The sequence below is a fragment of the Cotesia glomerata genome, linkage group LG3 (genome assembly GCF_020080835.1).
Source record: "Cotesia glomerata isolate CgM1 linkage group LG3, MPM_Cglom_v2.3, whole genome shotgun sequence".
Taxonomy (NCBI): Eukaryota; Metazoa; Arthropoda; class Insecta; order Hymenoptera; family Braconidae; genus Cotesia; species Cotesia glomerata.
Window position 1 is genome coordinate 2,807,269 of NC_058160.1, and position 18,772 is coordinate 2,826,040.

The 18,772-nt window shown below is 27.7% G+C and overlaps 1 protein-coding gene across 18 annotated transcripts in view; it reads right to left on the bottom strand.

Annotated features, from left to right (window-relative positions):
* Window positions 1–18,772, bottom strand: part of LOC123262111 (forkhead box protein P1-like) — a 237,823-nt gene that overhangs the window by 193,492 nt on the left and 25,559 nt on the right. Inside the window, exon 1 of one of the 18 annotated variants that reach the window (XM_044724172.1) lies at window positions 13,920–13,938. The exons of the other annotated variants lie outside the window; for them this stretch is intronic. The gene's annotated coding sequence lies outside the window, so the exon portion shown is untranslated. Of the gene's footprint in view, window positions 1–13,919; window positions 13,939–18,772 lie in introns of those variants that run through there. 18 annotated transcript variants of the gene reach the window in all.

Below are 18,772 nucleotides of genomic sequence, written 5' to 3' on the forward strand. Positions count from 1 at the left end.
GCGCTGCCAAACTTCGCCCGAACATTTTTTGTTATTATTATTTTCAGTGCTAGCATTGTAAGATGCGTTTCGGGAGATTACTTTAGGAAAATTACTCTTTGAGCATTATTCAACGAGCTATCGTAAATTTCCAGCATTCCGTGTGAGTTAATATTATGCTTTTTTGAAATAATGCTAACTGCTCTATTCAATGGAGAAGTAAAAAGGTGAGTTTAGAAGAATTGAGTTAATTTTTTTTTTGTTCAAAGGCAATAGTTTCATTTAGAGTTTCTTATCATAATTTTCATGGTTGATTAAAGTTGTGTGTTAATTTAACAAATGTCTTTTATATAAATGAATTTTGAGGCACGACATCAAATAAGAGCATTGATTATTGAAACTTTATTTTATTTTTTAAGGGGATAATTTTTTTTTCAATAGAAAAATGTTGTAGAATACATATTTTACCGTTTAAAGCCTTTAAAAAAATTTTTATTCAATTTTCATTTGAAATTTTTAACTGATTTTTTTTTTTTTTTGAAGAAATTATTTTTTCGTAAAAGAATTCAATTAAATTCAGATAAAATAATTTTTATTGTCAAAAAAGTCACTGTCAATTGGGAATGTTAATGATTATTTAATTTAATTAGTTAATTTGATAATAGTTTTTATGAAACTATAATAACAAAATGGTTATTTTTAATTAAACGTTATTTTCTGCTTATATTTGAGGGATAATGTGATTAAATAATGATTAACATAATCATTAACTTATTGATTGATTATATTGATTATATTTTGTTCATTTTATCATCCAATATCCCTTAAGTAGGCTTTATAATTGACTGGTGCCGCATATTTAAGGAAGTTCGAGCGTAACTAATGAGTCAAAATAGTGTTAAAATTTTTTTTTAATTTTAGTTTTCCCAATATTCGTCAAAATTCTTTATTTTAATTAAAAATAATTCAAACAATTCAATAATTGATGATTTTGACTTATTTAATAAAGTAAAGTAATATTATAAAATGACTTTGGTATTTATTACTTGCCGGAATAAATAAACAGATTTGGCAATAGCGCACTTGATTATACCCATAACTGAGACGTGGATGAGTGTGTGAATTAAACATCTCTCTCTCTCTGTAACTATATTTGTATCCTTTTCTTTTTTCTCAGCTGTTGACGCGATGTTGTCAAATCTTTATTCGAATAAATGGCTGACAATAAACGAGTTACAAACATAAAATTTGACTTTAAATATTTCAAAAATTATATCGGTAATGTACTATTATTAAATTGTTTTTATATTTTGCAATAATCCAAGTTTCTTGTGTATAGTTTTTTATCCGTTAAAGTTGGGAGGTTAATATTGAAAAAAATAATTAAAGTCTCGACAAAAGTTTGTCCGCCATAAGAGCCCGTGTATAAGGAAATAAAATATGTGATTTTTAAAATTTAATATCTAAGTTACTAAACGGTTAATCTTTTTTAAATTTTGGGATTAGATAAATGACGTATTTATTTATATGTATACTTAATTTCAAGGCTCAAAGTTGGAAATTATTTTTTACATTAGATTCGCTCGAACCTCCTTAAACATGTATCAAAAAAAAATAAAAATAAAATCACAAAAATTAAGCAGTATTAAATACACAAATCAAAAATCATTAAATTGTTACATTGCGGTTCATTATATTCAATAATATTGAATGTTAGTGTAATTTATTCTGTCCTTAGAATCGACAATAAAAAAAGAAAAACAGTATAAATTTCAGTTAATTAAACAAAGTAATACGCGATTGTCTAATAGCACAGGAAATTCGTTGTTCAGTGACAAGTGTGTGCGTAAATTATACATATACTGCGTGACAATATAATGTATACTGTCTCTTAAGCTTACGGCGGATTTAAGCCCCTTGAGGAGATGGAAACGAGCTGGTAGAACAAGTGAAGAGGATCAGAGCCAGCAGAAGAACGAGAACGAGAGAAAGAAAGGGTTAGTGTCGTTTTCGTCAGGGAATGTAGCGCTCTCATTCCTCGGGCGTTTGTTAATTTGCCACGCGAGCACATTACGTCCGTTTAGACGCTTGAGCAAACAGAAATGAGAAAACTGAGGAGGTATACGACACCAACCTGACTTGTGCTTCTGCTCACTCACTCATTCACTCTTCCAATGTTTCTCCCTCCCTCAACAATCCACCTCACTGTCACTCTCTCTTCTATATATATTTCACTCTCATATATTTCAGTATACATTCGTACATCCACAAACACAGCAGTCTTGGTTCAGCGACGGGTGTCGCGATTTTCGAGGGCGGAAGAGATTTTCTGGTACTTCGATGCCATCCTAAAAATAAAGGACGACTACTCGACGTTTAGTAAGCCTCCGGGGCTCACTATACATTATATATGTGTACACACCCCACCCCTTCGACTAAATATCAACCACCGAATATTTCACGGATAATCACAATATTATTTTTTCAAATATTTTTTGGTCCTTCAAGTTTGACAATTTTTAAGATTAATTGCTCAAATAATTAATTAAAATTTATGAGTCCAATAAATATAAAATGAGCTCGCGATAGTACTTACGCGAAATATTTGGTGTATAGATGCAAAAGAAAAATTTAAAAAAAAATAAAGAAAGCCGAGCAGAGATTCAGATTTTTCATTAAGGAGTCGTCGACTCAGCTCGTCCCGAGTCGGGGTGTGTAGCGTGTGGGAGTGCAAGCCAATGCTCGGTGTCGGCAGGATGAGAATTCGGGGGTCGCGACAAGAAAGTGTCTAAGCCTTACAGGGCGGGAAGTAAGAGGAGAAGCGAAGAAAAAGAAAAATAAAATATAAGAACGCTCGGATGGAAAATAGTGGTGCTGGCGCGGTATAATATGGTGGATTAATACAAGCAAAATCTGCCACCTAAAAGTTATTAATGACTGGTTCTAGTCGACGCGTCAAAGATTTTATATAAAAGAGGGTTTGTCCCTTTCGACTTTGCTGCAACTTTACGACCCCCTCCACCACTCATTTTTTTACTTTTCTTGGCTTTTCACGAAAGCGGTTCAGTCGAATGTTTAATTAATTTTTTTTGGATTATTAATTGAGGTTTATTCAGTACATTTTTTAGTTTAAATTATTATATGAAAAAAAGTCGATTTATTCAAGAGATTGTTGGTCAAAGAAAATTATCTTTAAAAAACGATCTTGATTGAAAATTTTTCTCTATAACTTAAAATGATTTAGTCTTCTTCATTCTAGAAAAAAATAAATTGATACAATAGCAAAAATTTAAATCGAAAAATTAAACAGTTTGATCATCTTCAATCAAGTGGAAAAAAGTTTGGAAAATCTTAAAGTTCACGCCTCATAACGCTCATTCATTTAAGAAAAAAATTAATTGTGTAATTGATTAAAAAAAAAAAAAATTATAATTAAGTAATTTCTTACATAGTATTTTTTATTTTTTTTTTAAATATCGGCACTCTTTTTTCTTGTCATATGCGCACGCAGTCGAAAAAAATCTAGCTTGATCAAGTGGCGCCATAGTTTTCACGTGACAAATAAAAAAAGTTCGTTTGGCTTTGTACGGTTGTATCGTAGTGAATTTTAATAAAAATTCAATTAAAAAAAAATACGTAAACTAGGCCACTGATATGAAATACGGACCCAGTTCATCGAATTCTTAAACTAATAAAAAAGGTCCGGTCTTGAAATATCAATTTGTTCGGGAGTAATCGTTGGTACATCCAAAATGGGGTGACATCCGGACGTCCACGTAAAATTTTTTTCAAAACGTTTTTTTTTTTCAAAATAGCAACATGAAATGATTTTAGAAAGTAAAAGATGGTTTAATTTGAGTGTTTTTTCGGTGTACATCTACTTATATCATTGTATAAGTGTAATATGGTTGTGATAGAGGCATTTAAAGATCACAAAATTGCTTGACCTTGACGAGTCGAGTATAAAGCACAACCTCACGCGCTTCGCGCTATGAGGCGTGCAATTTTGAGCTAAAAAATTGTTTTTGGTTTAAATAAATTTTCATTTTTCAAAAATTTTTCTTAATGAAAAATGATTAAACTCATTAAAATCAGTTTTTTAGTTTGAAATTTTTTCTTTTGAATTAATTCAATAATTTTTTTAGTATAACACTTTGATTTCATTAATTTTCGAGTGACTTTATTTAATAAATTTAAACGAAATATTTCTTATTATTTTTAATTTAAAAAACAACCTTTCATATAAAAATCATTGACCAAATTTCGAAAATTAAATTCGACATTTTGAGCCTACAAAATTTTAAATAATAAAAATTATTTAACCGTATCATTTTCAATTAATAAAATTAAAGTTCAAAAATTTTAATTGCTTTTAAATGATTCACCTCTTCCTGTTTAAATCCCCAAGAATCCCATTAGAAGAATCGTTCCGAAAATAGAGGAAAAAATTTATGAAAAATAAATTATTTTGAAATTAATGTTGATTAAAATGGTACAATCCGGTACGAACGTTAGTATGTTATAAATATGTGTATATTTTCGTTAGAACGATTAACGTTTCGACGGTTGCAGCACGTACATCAGTATAATAACAAAGAAAATACAAACATGGTGAATTAATGCTAGAACGAGCCGAGATATTGTGTGTATAATCGCGCATAAATATCTGCACTCACACTTACATATCAATACACACATGAACATGTATAATTAAACATAAAAGAGACTAATCGTTGCCAAGCAATTCTAATTGTGAGCTAGTTTATATTTCATCGGGATTCATATTGAGCCACGAGGCACATGCGAGTGATAATAACAACAACAATATTAATAATAATAATAATGATGAGGTTATAGTCATAGGTGGAAGCTAACCACGCAAATTCGTGGCAAAATTAAGGCTGAAAGATATCATTTGGTATGTACATTATTAGTGCTAGTAAAAGTGAAACCGGTAGATAAATATGTGTGTGTACATTGTACATTATATATATACTGTATGAGGTATATATATTAAGTGAGATTGTTGCAATGTAGATGGAGATGGAGATGGAGAAAAGAGAATAAACCGAGAATAGAGAATCCAGTAAAATACTGTTGAGTTGGTTCTGAGACCGAATAGAACGTTATCAAGACACGCGATGCGAAGTAAAATAGACGCGGTTTGCACGCGCTACCCGCTAGTGACCATATCAGATACAACACTCGTGCGTATGCAGTTGAATCCCTTTGCCTAATCTCTTTCAGATTAAATTATCCTATAAATGTTTTATTGTCCTCATTTATTTCGCTTATTTATGCTTTAATTACGCGTTAACTCTATCCTTTTCTTCGTTTTATAATTTTGTTATTAGAATTTATAATTTTTTAATAGAAGTTTGTAGGATAAAATATCCTAATATTTTTTATTTTAGTTGTAGTAGTTATTATTGAGGATGGTAACGGTTACTGTCAAGAATTATGATTTTTTATTTGAAATTTTTCTTAACTTAGATGATGACTATTATAGTTTGTGATGATAACTGTTATCATCTCTCAATTATTCGTATTATAAATATCTTTTTGGAGATTATAAAATTTATAGTAAAATTGTTAATTGTAAATTCCACGCCTCATAGCGCGAAGCGCGTGAGGTTGTGCTTTATACTCGACTCGTCAAGGTCAAGCAATTTTGTGATTTTTAAATGCCTCTATCACAACCATATTACACTTATACAATGATATAAGTAGATGTACACCGAAAAAACACTCAAATTAAACCATCTTTTACTTTCTAAAATCATTTCATGTTGCTATTTTGAAAAAAAAAAAAAATGTTTTGAAAAAAATTTTACGTGGACGTCCGGATGTCACTCCATTTTGGATGTACCAACGATTACTCTCGAACAAATTGATATTTAAAGACCAGACCTTTTTTATTCGTTTAAGAATTCGATGAACTGGGTCCGTATTTCATATCAGTGGCCTAGTTTACGTATTTTTTTTTTAATTGAATTTTTATTAAAATTCACTACGATACAACCGTACAAAGTCAAACGAACTTTTTTTATTTGTCACGTGAAAACTATGGCGCCACTTGATAAACTAGATTTTTTTAGACTGCGTGCGCATATGACAAGAAAAAAGGGCGCCGATATTTAAAAAAAAAAATAAAAAATACTCTGTAAAAAATTAATTATAATTTTTTTTTTTAATTAATTACACAATTAATTTTTTTCTTAAAAAATGAATGAGCGTTATGAGGCGTGCACTTTTGGATTTTCCAAACTTTTTTATATTAATATATAGATCATAACGTTTATAATATAAATAATGTTTATAGATATTTTCAAAAATAAAATTGAACTTGTTATTAATATAAAAAATCGTAAATTAAATTATAGTTAGTTGATACTTTAGTAGATTGTTTATTTAATGACCTAAGTAATATGAATTCCTATCGAGTTAAATTGAAAAAACTCTATAATAATTAAATCATAATTTATATTATTTAATTCTATCGATGTACGCAATAAGGCTTAGTTGATAGATATTTGCGATAAAAGAAAAAAAATTGTTAAATTTTGATGTTAATCATTTAAAGAAATTAATTTCTGGCTAGTCTTGAAATAATTTGCCTATTACAAATATATCTGGTTTTGGTACGACTAAATATAACTCAGTAGTGTTGGTACTAATAATTTTATCATGTCACTGAACTAAATTATTTGTTTGTCGGAAGCTAGCAATTTATTAGCGATTTACGAGACAGTGTTTGATATATAAGAAGCCTTCGAAATTCGCGTTTGCTTTGACAGATTAGAAAATATTTTTGGAAAATTTAAATAAATATTAATAGTTGTGAAGTGTAAAAAAATAAATGACAGGATGAATAGAACCATTAGTACAGCGAGATAGCGGATTTCTTAGAGAGGAGATGAAACAGTAAGTAGGTAAGAAAGTTATTTCCCGACCGGACACAGTCTTAACCCTTCTGCAACTGGGAACTCTTTGCTCGAAATACCGTCTCACCTTATTTCATTAAACTTTAATTCGCCAACCAAAACAATTATCGTTTTCTTCATCAGTGCTCAGTGTTCCAGCCTCAGACTGTTGATAAATAAATTAATAGCTTTGCTGGTAATTAATGGATCGTCAAAAACTTTTTATAAGAATTATTATCATTATTATTTTATTTTTACTAAAATTTATATATTAATTTCATTTTGTAATTTTTAAACGAATAAAAATAATTTTTTATTTTTATTACATAAAAAAATAAAAAAATCAATACTGCAGATTTTTTTTTATTAATAATAATACAAAAAATTCTTTTCAATTTTTTTACAATGTATTTACTTATTTATTTATTTATTTAACAGCCAAAAAATCGCTTATTACAAAATTGGTTAATAAAAGAGTAAAAAGGGGCAAACGATTTAGGTTATTAAAGTAGAGAGGGTGAGGATGAGGATGAGGGTGTCGAGGAGTTTAAAGGGTAAAAGGCTCCGAATGCACGCCATGCATAACAATTAGCCGAGTAAAATCATGAAAATGTTGTGGAACCTCTTACTCTTTTGACTGGAACTCTGACTCAGACTAAACTGAAGCCAAACTAAAGCCCTGTCTGCATAATACACAACAGAGAGCAGGTAGGCCAGAATGAGCTGAGTTTTGTAGCTCCTTCGTAGCCCGAAGCATCGGCAACAGAGAACACACCGACGTGATCAACCGACTCCTACACCTTTTATCTCTTACCTCTTTCTCCTTTCTATTTTGCCCTTCTTCTATCCCCAAAACGGAAGCACGCCGAGATAACTGAAGAGTTACACGCCCTTTCTCTTTACACCAACTCGTATTCTACTTGAAATACTCATTTCACCCTTTCCCTTTCCCCGTTAAAATTATCATTTAATTACTGCAGACTCGAGAAAAATCATGAACCTCATTTATTATTCATCCGATTATTTTATCAAGAAATTTTAATACATAAATAAATAAATGGATGGACGGATGGATAATCAGAGAGACAATAACTCTCCGAGAGTAGATTTGCATCCGGAAATAAGATTCTAGAGCCGTGAGAAATAGTTGGGGTTGTTGGGAGTCGAGGTATCGTACTATCTCTATAAGGGGGAGGAGAAACGGTTTGGGTTCCGGGTAATATAAAGGTGAATTCAAGTGATGGGAGTGTTAAGGGAGGAAAACGGCTGGTACACGCACGTACGGGCATATTAGGCGTTTTGATAATGTATGGTCCCTTGTTATATATATATATATATATATATTGTACATAGTGTATATGTACTCTGAGAAGGGCTTCCCTCCATGATTTACCGCGTCTTACGATACCGTGTCGGATTGAATCGGTCACCTGTTATGCATCTCTCTGTCATATCTTTAATTATCACAGCTGTTCTACACGGAGAAAGTAAAAAAGTTAAAATTATCATCTAGTTATTGTAGAGTTTTTTTAATTTAACTCAATAGAAATTGATACTACTTAGATTATTAAATCAATAATCTCAATTAAAGTTTCTAACAATCGTATAATTAAATTAACAATTCCTTATATTAATAACATCATCAATATTATAAAGGTTATTACTTAAAATTAATAATGTTTATCAGAATTCACCCATTGAATTTAAAATTTTCAATAGTCAATTTTAATATAAACTTTATAATCTCCAAAAAGATATTTATAATACAAATAATTGAGATATGGTAACAGTTGTTATCACAAACTATAATAGCCATCATTTAAGGTAAGAAAAATTTCATATAAAAAATCATAATCCTTGACAGTAACCGTTACCATCCTCAATAATAACAACTACAACTAAAATCTATACTAATAAATGGATAGCCGGTTTATTTGTCCGGTTATATTGCGAAAACTACTGAACCGATCGGAATAATACTTATACCATAAGATGCAGCGTGTTACGAAGGAGGTTTTAGAATATGATATGGTGGTGATTACTAATCCGGAACCTATATTTTTTTGACTTAAAAATAATGAATTTTTATTGTAAGTAAGGGCCAGTTTTTCAATCAAAAATAAAATTTTATCCAGGATAAAATTATTATTGCCAGTATATTTATATATATGAAATATATAGATATATTTTTTCATTGGATAACATTTTATCCTGGATTGAAAAACTGGCCCTAAATTTATTCTATTCGATTTTCATTTGTTTAAAATAAATTCTTTAATTCTATTGGTTATGTTTAGATACTAGGCAGATTTCTTCACTTATGAGACCTGCAATTTCTTTAACTGAAACTTTCAATGCTCATTACGAATTTTTTTTTTTTAATATCAATTATTATTCATTTTTGTAAGAAAGACACGGGAATGTTATAATGATTGCACATTGAAAGTTACAATGAATATTAGCTAGAATAATTACATGGATAAAAATTGCCATTTCGATAGAATTGGGAATCTGTGCAAGTCAAAACAATACTCTAATTAAATTTCAAGTCTAGATCTAAAAATGCAATTCTATAAAACGCCCAGCGGAGCGGGCGAGTAACAGCTAGTGAAAAATATTAGGAAACTTTATCTTAAAAACTTCTATTAAAAAATTATAAATTCTAATAACGAAATTATAAAACTAATTATTTTAACATTGGAAAAGGTACCTACTATCTTAAATGATTAACATAAAAAATTTCGTATTGTAAATTATATAATTTAATTCTCTCTGCGTATTTTTCCAAAATTCTTGAGACCTATTTTTTTTTAGTTTTCACTGAAAAAAATTAACTTAATTCAAAAGAAAAGTTTTTGAAATTTTTTTTCATCTAAAAAATTAATTTTTGTCTAATGATTCCCTCTAAATATTACAGACAACATTTTTGGCCTATAGTCCAAAAATTTATTTCGATAATTATCTTGTAGACGTAAAAAATTCATTAAAAAAACTATGGAATAATCGTCATACAAAATTAGTTATATAACAATACATTAAATTAATTAATGTAGTTGTTTGTTTGTTGATTATTGTTCGGCGTAAGCGAGTAATAAATAAACTGTGTGAAGTAGGAATTTGTTTCCCATTAATTACTTAACATTGCTAGTTTTTAGTTTTATATATTATACACGTGTTACAGCACAATTTAAAGATTTTTTTTGTTAGTGAGTCATGCGGCGTACAAATAGGACAATGCTGTTTAATTGTGAGAGAAGTGTTTTAATATAACTGCTGTGTTTCTATTTGGAAAAAGACGTAAAAAGCAATTAACGAGGCATAAATATTGATGTTACAATGTATATATACTCTTATACTCATATATAGATCTATGTGTGCCTGTATATGAGCGAATATATGTATATATGAGGATCAGAGGAAGTAATTCTCTGAGATCACAAGTAGAAATCATCAGCCCACATAAATTTTACTTTACTCATCTTTCTAAACAGGAAATTCTCATTTTATATAATTTGAAAATTCTAACACACTGACTTAATTTATCAATTGAAAAATGAAAAAAATATGAAATTACATAAGAAATTTTTTATTAATTTTTCCTTATCTAAAAAGTTATTTTTACTAAATAAAATACTATTTTTGAAAAATAAAATCAAATTAACTGAACAGACTTTTAAAATTACAATGTAAATTCGAAAAAAAAAGTGAATGCAAATGATCTAATTTTCAAGGTCCCCAAAGACCTTTGAAATTTTTTCACTGTGGTACTGTATATTATATTATACATTGTAATACAAACGCGCAGTGAATATTGCTGTTATTTTTATTTTTATTACCATGATTGTCATACTTTTTTAACTTTTTCCTTCAAAGTTTCCGCGCGGACAAATCCCGGGAGATACTCTTATAGTTTACATGCATATTAAAAAAATGTAATAAAATATTGATCGTTATTTATTTGAATAAATATAAACATGAATAGAAAATGATAAAAATAATAAACTAGAATTATTTATTAAATCGATCTATTGGACCAAGGTTAAAATTTTATTCATTAGTTCTAATGATTAATTTATTTAGTTTTTTAATCCCGTCTAATGATTTTCATTTGTCACGTGTGAGTGGTAACACTTAACACGCTATTAAGATTACGATAACGAGAAAATAACTGTTTCACATATTCTATAAATACACAGTCTATACACTTGGTATTTAAATATCTATATATCGTTCAGTACTGTGTAGTGGAAAAATAGTAATAACAACAATAAAAATAATATTTAATATTTCTTCCCCTTTAGTTTATATTTCGTTTGTTCGATATTTTACTACAGCCGACGCTCTCTGTATTGGACCTCTCTGTATTTGACCGCTCTCTGTATTTGACCACATTCTTCCTCTGTATTTGACGATTTTACACAGCTCTTATTGACAAGGACGAGTCAAATACAGAGAATGGTCCTGTACGGGTGAGTCAAATACAGAGAGCGTTGACTGTACTTAACTTGTAGATCAGATTAAGTAGAAACGGCACTTAATCCTCAGGCATTGCATATATTTTATTATTAATATTTTATTTAACTCTAAAAATTAATATTAAGTTAATTTAATCATGAAATTGATATTAAGGAAATTATTTGGATTTATTAGGTGCAAATTTTCTTATTAGAGAAAAAAATGCGTAGATTAATACACTGATAAAAAAATTGACTTGACTTAAGAGCCAAACTCTTGAACCAAGAATTCCATTTTGAAGAAAATGATTTTCTTGAATCAAGAGAATAAATTCTTGACTCAAGAAAATTTTCTTAGACCAAGAATAATTTCTTAGCTCAAGAATTTATTCTCTTGACTCAAGAAAATCATTTTCTTCAAAATGGTATTCTTGGTTCAAGAGTTTGGCTCTTGAGTCAAGTTAATTTTTTTATCAGTGTATTAATCATAATGATGGTTGCAAAATATTTAATTTAAAAATTTTTCGTTTCCCATTTAGAATAAAATTAATAATTATGATTTTCCAAATTAGTTTTTTGAAAAATAAATCGATTAAAGTTTTTGATTATTAATTTTTCAAGTAGTGAATTTATTAAATTTTTTTGATTTTAATTTTTTTGAAAAATTGATCAATATAAACAGTTTAATTAAATGATTCTTTGAGAAATTAAAATTTTAAATCAATTCTTGTATTTCTCAAAAATTAATTATTGAAAAAATTTAATTAATGGATTTTTTATAAAATTAATATTCAAAAAATTAAATTGAGAATAAAATACATGTTTTTTATATTCATCTATCATAGAAATTAATATTTCAATATTCAATTAATTAAAAATAAATTTATTAATACAAAGATGTCACAAATTCATTTATTTTTGTCCAATTGTATTTTATTTGTTTAAAAATACATTAATAATGATTAAATTAAAGATGAATATCGGGAAATAAGGACCACCATATGTGGAAAAATTTTTTTATTATTCTTGCCAAAAAAAAAAATTTTTTTCCACACATGGTGGTCTTTATTTCCCGATATTCATCTTTAATTTAAATCTAAAAGGACATTATTAACATTATGGATTAATAATGATAATTTTAAATTATTATTATTACTATTTTGGCAAAAAAAAATAAATTACCGAAAACTACAAAAAAATTCAAACAAATGAATGATTAAATAAATTCAATAAAAAAAAATAGTAATTGACATCGGTCAAGGTCATTAGCAAGATCGATGTGGTTAGTGGTGTAGAATTCAAGGTCAACTGGAATAAAAGTTTAACGTCACGCACTTGATGCCCTATCAAACTATTTGTGTATCATGTACTTACATACATACAATATAGTATACTAAATTAAATGAATCATTCTTATCTAATTTACTAATCACTCCTAAACATTTTTGAGGGTAAATTTACAAATATTTACATCATTACGATAAAAACCAATTAACTTACAAACACACAAAAAGAAAATTCAAAATTATATATTATAAATGATTGTTATTGTTGGCATTATTACTATTGTTGTGGTATGTATAACAACGAGCATTGTTGATTAATAATTTATTTATAAATTTATTACCTGGTAGAAAACAATAGTTTCGTTTGACAATAAAAGTCTAACTCAATAATCCGTGTCATAATGTTTCATCTTGTAAATATATACCTCCATGTATATTATATTATCGCTTACAATGCAATATACAATAAACAATATCGTTTATCAAATGTATTTATTATTTATTTGTGACAAACATTTTGTTATTGATTCCTTTGAATAATTAATATTTTTAATCCACTATAACTTTTATTTTTCAATTTTCTCAATACTTAACTTTAATATTCATTAATGTAAAAAAAAATTTCACTAATTTTTTTTTATTTGCCTAATTGATATACAAAAAAAATTTTTGAAGAACTAATTTTTTTTTTTCGGATAAAAAAAATTTTTTTCACGTAGATTTTTTTGAAAATTTTTTTAGCTCCCATAAATATTTTTACGCGACAAATTTTCCTTGAAACAAGACACAAAATTGACCATTAATCATTAAAAAATCGTAATAAAATAAATTGGTCATTAACATGTAAGAGTGACATGCATGCTAAAATAAATAAATAAATAAATGTCGATATAAATAAGATATTGATTAATAACACGTGATCGAGCACGTGTTAGCATGAGAACCGACCCAATAAAAATAAAAATAAACAATTGACACTACTACCTAATACAACTAATTATTCAAAAATAATTATCATTCAATGCATAAATATATTAATTTATAATTATAATTATAATTTCAATTACATATCAACAAAAAAGACTTTATTCAAAACGATGTTTATTATTATATTATTAACATACAAGAAACGGAATATTCATATTGTTTACTCAAGTTGCGCGACGTTCTCGATATTTTTTAACCACTTGTCAATGACAAATAGACTCGGCAATAAAAAAAGTAGAAAAAATTTTAAATAAATAAATAAAAAAAAAAATTAAAATATATTTACATACTCTTGCTCGATGACGCGACACGCCGCACCTGTTGAACCGCGTGGTGTCTTGACGTAGGTAACCCCCTCTATTCTCTCTCTCGCTTTTTTACACACACTCCTCTTTCTTCTCTCTCTTTATCAGCCAAAAAAATTTCAAAATTTACTAAGTTTTTACTAACTTCCACAATTAAAATTTTATGTCGACAAGAATTTAACCAGCAAAATTTTCTTATTAATTAAAATTTATCAAACGATTAAAATGAATAATTGTTTTTATTTTAAAAAATTTGTTATTACTTTTAAATTATATTTAATAACGCTCGAGACTTTGCCGCGCGTGTAAATGAGTAAATCGTGGAATAGAATAAAAAGGGAACGAAATAAACAAACATAAAAAATGAAAGATAAAAGCGCGTTTCAGAATGAGAGTAATGAAGAAAAAAAATCTAAGGCTAAGAAAGATTTAGCATGTATGTAGACATTTATGTTATATGTAGTTGTTGCGTTGTGTGAAGTATAAGCAATATAAGAGAACAACAACTAAACAGCTCGGCCCCCACGTTGTTTGTTCCGCGAGTGGCCTGTTTATATGTTGACTTTGTTTACGCGTTTCGTGAGTTGTTTTAGTTACCTCTTGCTTCGCAAGCCCCTTATCGACGCACTAAAAAACTATATACATACATATTTAATACTTATTACCTCTACTAGTTCAGTTATTACGCCTTTTCTCGATATTATTGTTAATGTTAATGTATTAATGTATATTAGCATAAATATTAATTTATATTATATGCTGTATTTTATTATATACGTATATTTATATGTAAATAAAAATGTGAACCAACACTGACATCTCACCCCTTCTCTGGACAGTTCGCGGACACCCGCACACTCCTTCCATTGTACTTATATATCGCACATTATATTGTATTTGTACCATCTCCAACTAAACATACTCTTTGTTTTCTACTCGACTCACGCGAACGCTTGACAACTCTTCCGTATTATCATGATAATTGCTAGTATTAATGTCGTTAAACTTTTATTTTTACGGATAATTGTTTGAATTATTTTTGTTTTTAGTGGAAAAATAAATTTTTTGTCGAAAAATTTTAGTTTTTTTTACTACAAAAAAATTTTTGTTTTGATAAATTAAAAAAATATTTAAAAATAAACTAAAAAAAAAAAATGAAGAGTTTTCTTAAATAAATTTTTTTGTTCTTAAATTTTAACTGTCGAAAAAAAATTAATTTTTTTTTCTATCGTAAATATATGGCTCAAAATTTTCTGATAGTTATTGCTAAGGATTAAAATGATCACAACAGTGACATTTTTCCCTGATAAATAAAATAAAGAAAGTAGCCTTTATGTTACGTTTATACTACTGAAAAAAATTTGCACTTTCTCCTGTTCTCTTTTCCTCCTTTTATTGACATCTGCAATTACTGTAAACAGCATTCTCAACGTTTTAACCCCTATTACAAATGTCTTTGTATGTCAATACTTTGCTCGTAAAAAAAGTTATTATTTTCTATTAAAATTCTAAGTAACACCTACGAGAAAAAATGTTATGACAAATATTACGCGGGCGTACAAATAAAAGAGAGATTATGTATGTATGTTGAATGATAGTTAGTCATTTAGATCTTATACTACGGCAACGATCGATTTTAGCGTGGGTTTTTCTAGAATACTAAACTAAATACAAATATATTTCTTTTAGTCAATACAAGCTGACAATGAGAAGTAGGTGGTGAAAACTAATGCTGAAAAATTTAATTCTGTCACTAAATTTTTACAGTTGGGATTTTTTAACAAGGGAAGCTTCTTTCCCTAAGGAATAAAGTATTTTACTTGAAACTAGCTGTCAATCGTCCGCTTTAGTTTATTAATAAATTTATTTATTTTTTAATAAAATAATTTTGTAACTTAACATAAGCGTTTACCCTTAATCATCTTCTCAACGACTTTTACAAAATATAAAATTACTATGCATGAGTAACAAACTTTTTTTTTTTATTTGTCATTAGTAATTATTAAAAATAATATGCACACCCATGAATATAAAATTGCATACACTGAAAAGAAAAAATTAACTTGAGTTAAGAAAAAAATTCTTGAATTAAGTAAAATTTACTTAAAGCAAAAAAAGTTACTATACAAATTTTTCTATTCATTTCAAGTCGATAGTTCTCCAAATTTATATTCTTGATTTAAATAAATTTTTTTTGTGTATATTTTCATGTTTATAATTAATTTGACCAATCACATCACGAATAAATACATTCCATTTTAATTTTACTCTCCGGAATTTTTACAGTGTACTTAAATACATACTTAGTAAATGTGACTACACGGAGAGAAAAATATGGAAATCATTCCTATAATTTTAATAAAATGTTTTCCTATACCATTTTAGGAGCGATTACTTAAATTATGGGAATTGTACCCATAATTTTTGGGAAACGTTACTATAATTATGGGAATGGTTCCTATAATCATAGGAATGATACCAATAATTATAACTGTAATATCAGCATGATTCCCATAATATATAGGAATGGTTCTCATAATATATAGGAGTAGTTTTTATAATATTATAGGAACCATTCCCATCATATTATAGTGATTATGACTAATAATATTGAGATATTTATCGTTACAACTTAAGTTATTTGTGACTTCGATGACCACTTTGAAGCAATTAAAATTATCAGTAATTTCGATAATTTTACTTGCTTCTTAATAACATCATTTGTAATAGGTAAAATAAGTAATATTGTTCATATAAATAATAAAAGTTACATATCCAAAAGGTGGATTTGATAAATATTCAACGTATGTATTGTAAATAAATAATTTGTTTTAAAAATAAAATGAAATTGTAAAAATAAATAATGAATTTCCATATCTACTTTGTTCCTCTAATTGTATAGTGAGAAAATATCCCTTTTATTAGAGAAACTTTAGAATTGCTACAATATTTTTCAATATTATCTAACACAATAATAACTGAGTTTGAATAAACAATTTAAGATTAATTACACACGTGAATAAAAATTATGAAAAAGAAATTTTTTCACTCTAGTGAAAGATCAATTTTTATTTACAAAAAAAAGTTTATTAACGAAAAAATATATAGTAATTACTTTATATTTTTTATGTGATTGCTTCATTATTATGAACATAAAAATTTTTCTATTATTATGTGCGTCATTCTCATAATATTATAGGAACCATTCCTATAATATATTGAAGCTATTCAATTATTGTATAGGAATGTTCCCAATAAACTATGGGTATAGTTCCCATACTGACCATAGGATTGATACCTATAATGATCATTTTATTATTATAGGAACTATTCCCATAATTTTTGGAAAGGTTCCTCTAAATTTCTCTCCGTGTAGATATTTAAAAAATTTTTTATTATCATTCATGAAAAACAATTCCCCCGAAATATTTGTTAAACTTTCTATTGCCCTTGAGTCCCTTTTAAGCCAACATTTCCTTTTTACTTCTAACGAATGATGGACTGGACAACAAATGTACAAACTACAAATATACAGTGAGTACTGATGATCTTAGTCACTTTGTTTATTTATTCCAATGCCAATGAGCGGACTCGTTCATGGAATTGACTGTTGCGACACCTAACTTTGTTTGTTTGTGTGAATACCAGCTATTTGCTTGCCATCAGAACGAGTGTTCGCGTGTACATACAAGGAGTAGAGAGTAGAGTGTGTATGTTAAAATTGAAGAAGAAGATGAAAAATAACAAAAAAATTCACGGTGTAGAGGAAGAATGAAATAAAACGCGAAGAAAAAACACGCGTATGACAGAGGAGGATGTTTGAGGAGGGAAAGCAAACAAAGGTTCTATCCAGTACGGCGAATACGAAAGACCAAGACTTGTTTGGTTATTAAGAAAGACCTGAAGTGGGAAGTAACCGAATAGAAGACAGAGATGAAGCGACTGGGCCAAGCTCTGGAGTTGGGAAAAATAGACGAGGTGAGAGAGACGAGGAATAGCCATCATCATCATCATCATTGTGATCATCATGATGACAAACAACTGTTGATAATTTATGTTGTCTTGTTTTAATGTGTGCGCTTGAGTGACGAGTACTTGACTCATATCACCACTCAACATATATTTATTATTTTTTTTTTAAAATTGTTTTATTTATTTTATGAGTTAATTATTTGCATTTATTATTTACACCGTCATACTCGAGTATTTTAATTTATAATTATTTTATTTTTCTGGGATTCTTTTTTTATTTGTAGGAAATTTATCGCTGGGGAATAATTAAATTTCGTGGAAGTTATACATTAAAAAAAAAAAAAAATTAGTTGATCACAAAAAAACATTAATCTTAAAAATTTCACTATTTTTTTAGATCAAGAAAATAAAACAAAGAAAAATTCGCCGTTTGAAAAATTTAACAAAATATCAAAAATTAGTCTCGAATAAATTTAAAGTATAATATTTTTTTTTAACCTTTTAAGGTCCGTAGGGAATTCAAAAAAATTTTATTATAGGTCTTTACTTTTTAAAAAATTTTAAGATTAATGGCAAAAAAAACTATTTTATTCACTTTTTTGGCAGAAAACCCTATATAGTTGCTCATTACGCTTTTTTGGCATTTAAGACACGATAAAATTCTCTTCAAAATAATTTTCTTGGATAGAAAATATTTTTCTTAAACCGTTATTTTTTTAGTGTAGAAAATTTATCACTGAATAATTATTAAATTTCGTAAACTTTATAAAAGTTTTATTTGAAATAAATTTTTGAAATAAATTTTTTAAACTTAAATTTTGGTATACAAATTTAAGTGAATAAAAAAAAAAAATACATATTTCAAT